We start from the raw sequence: 7,448 nt of genomic DNA, 5'->3' as shown, positions 1-7,448 counted from the left end.
CACCTTTCGTGCGCTCCAAGGTGCGCACGAAGTCGGAGCTCGGTTTGCCCCGGGTGCGCACCTTGGTGGGCGCCATGGTGCACTCCGAGGTGCCCAAGATTGGTGCGCACCAAGGAGCGCTCCGAAGTGCGCTCCAAGGTGCGCAGGTGCGCGCGAAGTCGAAAGTTGGGTTAATTGTCCGGTTTGCCTCGGGTGCGCACCTTGCGTGCACCTTCGCCAGGGTGGGCGCCTTGGTGCGCACACCTTGGCTGGGCTGCGCACCCGGGCGCGCACACCTTGGCACCCGCGTTTCCTTCATTTTAAATTTTTTTTTTTTACAATCTCTCAAGTGGGAAATTCTATAATCTCAACTTTTTTTGCCTTTTCAGGAAACTTTTGAATGGAGCGCATCATTGGTGCGCTCCGAAGTGTGCTCCAAGGTGCGCACCTCTGGTGTGCTCCAAAGCTCTCTCGAGCTGCGTGCACCTGCCCCGGCCGCGCACCCGGCCCCGCCCAGCTTCGCTCACCTGTCCCGGGCGTCTGGTGCGGAACCTTAGAGTAAGAAACATCACCGTGCACCTTGGCCAACGTGCGCGACTCGACCGAGCGCGCACTGGCCGAGGTGCACACCGATTTCACCTGGGTGCGCGCGCAGCACCTCGGGCGCACCGGGGTGCGCGCACAACGCCCGGGTTGCACCGTGGCCTGTGTGCTCGGGGCGCCTCGGGTGCGCGCTCGGTGTCGCCCCCCGCGCGCGCGGTAGTGCGGGCAGCGCACCCCGGCCCGGCCCGGCCCCGACGAGAACGCAAACGGGCAAAAGGTTTATTCAAATAGCATTGCGACGCCCGGCGAAAAACTAAAAAAGGGTGCAACACCGGGACTTCCCGGGAGGTCACCCATCCCAGTACTACTCCGGCCCAAGCGCGCTTAACTGCGGAGTTCTGATGGGATCCGGTGCACTAACGCTGGTATGATCGCACCCGTTATGAGCTTGTCGCAGTGTGTACTTAGCAAACCGCGACCCACGTGCGAATCCACCCCGGCCACCCACCCCCGTCGAGGTGCACACCCTCCCTCGCGAAGTGCGCCCCGTTCGCCAAGTGTGAGCCCTGCCCGGGTGCGCGCACCTTGCTAGGGCGTCGGGTGTGCACCCGGCCCGGCCTACGTGCGTGCACCTGGACGGGGCGTCGTGTGCGTGCAGTGTCCCGTCTGCAACGCGGTGCCCACACACCACCTCGGGCGCAACGACCTGCGCTCACATGTGGGCCGAGTGCACCTTGGTGCATGTTCGGGGCGCCTCGGGTGCACGCTCGATCTTGCCCCGGTGCACCAAGGCGCTCGGTTTGCCCCGGGTGCGCACTTGGTGCAAGGTGGGCACCCAAAATAGGGATCAAGCACCAAAACACAAGTTTCGGGATGCAAAATGGGACCCAAGGACCACAAATGCGTTCCAAGACCCATGATGGGTCCACGAGAACAAAAATGTGTTCCGAGACTTAATAAACAAATATTGGGTTTTAGGAGAAGAAACATGCTCTGATGCCCAAAACGAGAATCGACCCCGAAAAGGCCACAGGCCAAAAGTGGGATGCGAGACAAAAAAAAATGGGACCCGAGGACCAAAATTGGGTTCCCAGGTCGAAGACAGGGCAACCGGACAAGAAACGACCTCTAAGGCTCGAAATGAGTCCCGACGACTAAAACTTGACAAGAAGCACCCATCAGGCACCCAACTCGACACCCATGGGATGCCGACCCACCCGGGCTTCCACCTAGCACACCTTGGCACCCACCCACCCTCGCACCCAACCTCGCACCCAACTTAGCACCTTTGAACCCACATTGGCACTCACCCTGACCCTGGCACCTTGGAACCCACATTGGCACTCACCTTGACCCTGGCACCCACCTTTGCACTCACCTTGGGACCCACCCTGGCTCCCACCTCGGCACCCACCCAGACACCCACCTTGGTTCCTTGGCACCCACCTTGGATCCTTGGCACCCACCCCGACACCCACCTTGGCACGCAACTTGGCTACTTGCCACCCACCTTGGCTCCTTGACGCCCACCCCGACAACCACCCCGTGACCTACCCTGGCTAGGGTTGGTGCACACCCACCCTGGTGCCCACCTTGGCACCCACCCCATGACCCACCTTGGCACGCACCTTAGTACCCACCCCGTTACCCACCCTAGGACCCACCCCGTGACCCACCTTGGCCAGGGTGGGTGCCTTGGTGCGCACAACTTGCCTGGGCTGCACACCAGGGCGGGCTCAAGATGGCACCCGCGTTCCGTTTTTTTCACTATCTTTCAAAACGGAAATTTTAAAATCTCGTTTTTTTTTTTTTTTTGCCTTTTCTGGAAATTAGTGAAGGCAGCGCATCAAAGGTGCGCAATGCTGGTGCGAACCCGGGAGCGCTCCGATGTGTGCTCCAAGGTGCGGCGTGCACGAAGTCCGAGCCCGGCTTGCCCCGGGTGCGCACCTCGCGTGCACCTTCGCCGGGGTGAGCACCTTGGCTGGGTTGCGCGCCCTGGTGCGCACCAAGGAGCGCTCTGAAGTGTGCTCCAAGGTGCGGCGTGCACGAAGTCGGAGCTCGGTTTGCCCCGGGTGTGCACCTCGGGTGCGCACCTCGCGTGCACCTTCGCTGCGGTGGGCACCTTGGCTGGGTTGCGCGCCTTGGTGGGCACCATGCAGTGCACGAAGTCGGAGCCCGGTTTGCCCCGGGCGCGCACCTCCGCCAGGGTGGGCACCTTGGTGCGCACAACTTGCCTGGGCTGCGCACCAGGAAGGGCTCAAGATGGCACCCGCGTTCCGTTTTTTTCACTATCTTTCAGAACGGAAATTTTAAAATATCGTTTTTTTTTGCCTTTTCTGGAAATTAGTGAAGGCAGCGCATCAAAGGTGCGCAACGCTGGTGCGAACCTGGGAGCGCTCCGATGTGTGCTCCAAGGTGCGGCGTGCACGAAGTCGGAGCCCGGTTTGCCCCGGGTGCGCCCTGGTGGGCACCATGGTGCGCACCAAGGAGCGCTCCGAAGTGTGCTCCAAGGTGCGGCCTGCACGAAGTCGGAGCCCGGTTTGCCCCGGGCGTGCACCGCGGGTGGGCACCTTGGTGCGCATGCCTTGCCTGGGCTGCGCACCAGGGCGGGCTCAAGATGGCACCCGCGTTCCGTTTTTTTCACTATCTTTCAAAACGGAAATTTTAAAATCTCATTTTTTTTTGCCTTTTCTGGAAATTAGTGAAGGCAGCGCATCAAAGGTGCGCACCTCGCTGCCCACCACGGTGCGCAACGCCGGTGGGCACCCGGGAGTGCTTCGAAGTGTGCTCCAAGGTGCTGCGTGCACGTTGTCGGAGCCCGGTTTGCCCCGGGTGCGCACCTCGCGTGCACCTTCGTCGGGGTGGGCACCTTGGCTGGGTTTGCCCCGGCTGCGCTCCGAAGCGGGGTTATTGGAGCGCCGCCTCTTTTTTTGTCGGAGCGTTTGGTGGGGTTTCTCGCATTGGCTCTTCCCAGGCCCGGTTGCCACCCTGGCGCGCACGAAGTCGGAAGTAGGGTTAATTGCCCGGGTGCGCACCTTTGCCAGGGTGGGCACCTTACCTGGGCTGTGCACCAGGGCGGGCTCAAGATGGCACCCGCGTTCCGTTTTTTTCACTATCTTTCAAAACGGAAATTTTAAAATCTCCTCTTTTTTTTGCCTTTTCTGGAAATTAGTGAAGGCAGCGCATCAAAGGTGCGCACCTCGCTGCCCACCTTGGTGTGCTCTGAGGTGCGCACCCGGGAGCGCTACGAAGTGTGCTCCAAGGTGCGGCGTGCACGTTGTCGGAGCCCGGTTTGCCCCGGGTGCGCACCTCGCCTGCACCTTGGCCGGGGTGGGCACCCTGGCTGGGTTTGCCCAGGGTGCGCTCCGAAGCGGGGTTACTGGAGCGCCCCCTCTTTTTTTGTCAGAGCGTTTGGTGGGGTTTCTCGCATTGGCTCTTCCCAGGCCCGGTTGTTGGGTGCGCTCCCACCCTGGCGCGCGCGAAGTTGGAAGTTGGGTTAATTGCCCGGGCGCGCACCTTCGCCAGGGTGGGCACCTTGGTGCGCACACCTTGGCTGGGCTGCGCACCAGGGCGGGCTCAAGATGGCACCAGCATTCCCTTTTTCTCACTATCTTTCAAAACGGAAATTTTAAAATCTCGTTTTTTTTTGCCTTTTATGGAAATTAGTGAAGGCATCGCATCAAAGGTGCGCACCTCGCTGCCCACCTTGGTGTGCTCCGAGGTGCCCACCACGGTGCGCTCCGAGGTGCCCACCACGGTGCGCAACGCCGGTGCGAACCCGGGAGCGCCCCGATGTGTGCTCCAAGGTGCGGCGTGCACGAAGCCGGACCCCGGTTTGCCCCGGGTGCGCACCTCGCGTGCACCTTGGTGCGCACACCTTGGCTGGGTTGCGCGGCCTGGTGGGCACCATGGTGCGCACCAAGGAGCGCTCCAAAGTGTGCTCCAAGGTGCGGCGTGCACGAAGTCCTAGCCCGGTTTGCCCCGGGTGCGCACCTTCGCCGCGGTGGGCACCATGGCGTGCACGAAGTCGGAGCCCGGTTTGCCCCGGGTGCGCACCTCGCGTGCACCTTCGCCGGGGTGGGCACCTCGGCTGGGTTGCGCGCCCTGGTGCGCACCAAGGAGCGCTCCGAAGTGTGCTCCAAGGTGCGGCGTGCACGAAGTCGGAGCCCGGTTTGCCCCGGGTGCGCACCTTCGCCGCGGTGGGCACCCTGGTGCGCACCATGGCGTGCACGAAGTCGGAGCCCGGTTTGCCCCGGGTGCGCACCTCGCGTGCACCTTCGGCGGGGTTGCGCGCCCTGGTGCGCACCAAGGAGCGCTCCGAAGTGTGCTCCAAGGTGCGGCGTGCACGAAGTCGGAGCCCGGTTTGCCCCGGGTGCGCACCTCGCGTGCACCTTCGGCGGGGTTGCGCGCCCTGGTGGGCACCATGGTGCGCACCAAGGAGCGCTCCGAAGTGTGCTCCAAGGTGCGGCGTGCACGAAGTCGGAGCCCGGTTTGCCCCGGGTGCGCACCTCGCGTGCACCTTCGCCGCGGTGGGCACCATGGCGTGCACGAAGTCGGAGCCCGGTTTGCCCCGGGTGCGCACCTCGCGTGCACCTTCGCCGGGGTGGGCACCTCGGCTGGGTTGCGCGCCCTGGTGCGCACCAAGGAGCGCTCCGAAGTGTGCTCCAAGGTGCGGCGTGCACGAAGTCGGAGCCCGGTTTGCCCCGGGTGCGCACCTCGCGTGCACCTTCGCCGCGGTGGGCACCATGGCGTGCACGAAGTCGGAGCCCGGTTTGCCCCGGGTGCGCACCCCGCGTGCACCTTCGCCGGGGTGGGCACCTCGGCTGGGTTGCGCGCCCTGGTGCGCACCAAGGAGCGCTCCGAAGTGTGCTCCAAGGTGCGGCGTGCACGAAGTCGGAGCCCGGTTTGCCCCGGGTGCGCACCTCGCGTGCACCTTCGCCGCGGTGGGCACCTTGGCTGGGTTGGGCACCATTGAGCGCTCCGAAGTGTGCTCCAAGGTGCGCACCATGGCCCTCCAAGGTGCGCAGCATGGCGTGCACGAAGTCGGAGCCCGGTTTGCCCCGGGTGCGCACCTCGCGTGCACCTTCGCCAGGGTGGGCACCTCGGTGCGCACACCTTCTCAATGTTTTCTTGCCTTTTCTGGAAATTGGTGAAGGCAGCGCATCAAAGGTGCGCACCTCGGTGTGCTCCGAGGTGCGAACCCGAGAGCGCTCCGAGGTGCCCACGAAGTCGAAAGTCGGGTTAATTGCATTGTTTTCCCCGGGTGCGCTCCGAGGTGCGCAACATCGGTGCGCACCAAGGAGGGCTCCGAAGTGTGCTCCAAGGTGCGCACGATTCGGAGCTCGGTTTGCCCGGGGTGCGCACACCTTGGCTGGGTTGCGCACCCTTTGTGCGCTCCAAGGTGCGCACGAAGTCGGAGCTCGGTTTGCCCCGGGTGCGCACCTTCGCCAGGGTGCGCACCTTGATGCGCACGCCTTGGCTGGGCTGCGCACCTTGGTGGGTGCCATGGTGCGCACCTTTCGTGCGCTCCAAGGTGCGCACGAAGTCGGAGCTCGGTTTGCCCCGGGTGCGCACCTTGGTGGGCGCCATGGTGCACTCCGAGGTGCCCAAGATTGGTGCGCACCAAGGAGCGCTCCGAAGTGCGCTCCAAGGTGCGTAGGTGCGCGCGAAGTCGAAAGTTGGGTTAATTGTCCGGTTTGCCTCGGGTGCGCACCTTGCGTGCACCTTCGCCAGGGTGGGCGCCTTGGTGCGCACACCTTGGCTGGGCTGCGCACCCGGGCGCGCACACCTTGGCACCCGCGTTTCCTTCATTTTAAATTTTTTTTTTTTACAATCTCTCAAGTGGGAAATTCTATAATCTCAACTTTTTTTGCCTTTTCAGGAAACTTTTGAATGGAGCGCATCATTGGTGCGCTCCGAAGTGTGCTCCAAGGTGCGCACCTCTGGTGTGCTCCAAAGCTCTCTCCAGCTGCGTGCACCTGCCCCGGCCGCGCACCCGGCCCCGCCCAGCTTCGCTCACCTGTCCCGGGCGTCTGGTGCGGAACCTTAGAGTAAGAAACATCACCGTGCACCTTGGCCAACGTGCGCGACTCGACCGAGCGCGCACTGGCCGAGGTGCACACCGATTTCACCTGGGTGCGCGCGCAGCACCTCGGGCGCACCGGGGTGCGCGCACAACGCCCGGGTTGCACCGTGGCCTGTGTGCTCGGGGCGCCTCGGGTGCGCGCTCGGTGTCGCCCCCGCGCGCGCGGTAGTGCGGGCAGCGCACCCCGGCCCGGCCCGGCCCCGACGAGAACGCAAACGGGCAAAAGGTTTATTCAAATAGCATTGCGACGCCCGGCGAAAAACTAAGAAAGGGTGCAACACCGGGACTTCCCGGGAGGTCACCCATCCCAGTACTACTCCGGCCCAAGCGCGCTTAACTGCGGAGTTCTGATGGGATCCGGTGCACTAACGCTGGTATGATCGCACCCGTTATGAGCTTGTCGCAGTGTGTACTTAGCAAACCGCGACCCACGTGCGAATCCACCCCGGCCACCCACCCCCGTCGAGGTGCACACCCTCCCTCGCGAAGTGCGCCCCGTTCGCCAAGTGTGAGCCCTGCCCGGGTGCGCGCACCTTGCTAGGGCGTCGGGTGTGCACCCGGCCCGGCCTACGTGCGTGCACCTGGACGGGGCGTCGTGTGCGTGCAGTGTCCCGTCTGCAACGCGGTGCCCACACACCACCTCGGGCGCAACGACCTGCGCTCACATGTGGGCCGAGTGCACCTTGGTGCATGTTCGGGGCGCCTCGGGTGCACGCTCGATCTTGCCCCGGTGCACCAAGGCGCTCGGTTTGCCCCGGGTGCGCACTTGGTGCAAGGTGGGCACCCAAAATAGGGATCAAGCACCAAAACACAAGTTTCGGGATGCAAAATGGGACCCAAG

The 7,448-nt window shown here is 63.7% G+C and overlaps 2 non-coding genes across 2 annotated transcripts; both read right to left on the bottom strand.

Annotated features, from left to right (window-relative positions):
• Positions 1-842: 842 nt before the first annotated feature.
• LOC131869442 (5S ribosomal RNA) lies at positions 843-961 on the bottom strand. The gene has a single exon (XR_009367825.1). It is a non-coding gene; the product is annotated as a 5S ribosomal RNA (ribosomal RNA).
• Positions 962-6,876: 5,915 nt separating this feature from the next.
• On the bottom strand, positions 6,877-6,995 carry LOC131869431 (5S ribosomal RNA). Its single transcript, XR_009367814.1, has one exon. It is a non-coding gene; the product is annotated as a 5S ribosomal RNA (ribosomal RNA).
• Between the last annotated feature and the right edge of the window lie 453 nt (positions 6,996-7,448).

Source organism: Cryptomeria japonica, unplaced genomic scaffold (genome assembly GCF_030272615.1).
Source record: "Cryptomeria japonica unplaced genomic scaffold, Sugi_1.0 HiC_scaffold_247, whole genome shotgun sequence".
In the NCBI taxonomy this organism is placed as follows: domain Eukaryota; kingdom Viridiplantae; phylum Streptophyta; class Pinopsida; order Cupressales; family Cupressaceae; genus Cryptomeria; species Cryptomeria japonica.
The sequence above is the reverse complement of the archived record's forward strand: the minus strand, read 5'-3'. Positions and strand labels throughout refer to the sequence as shown.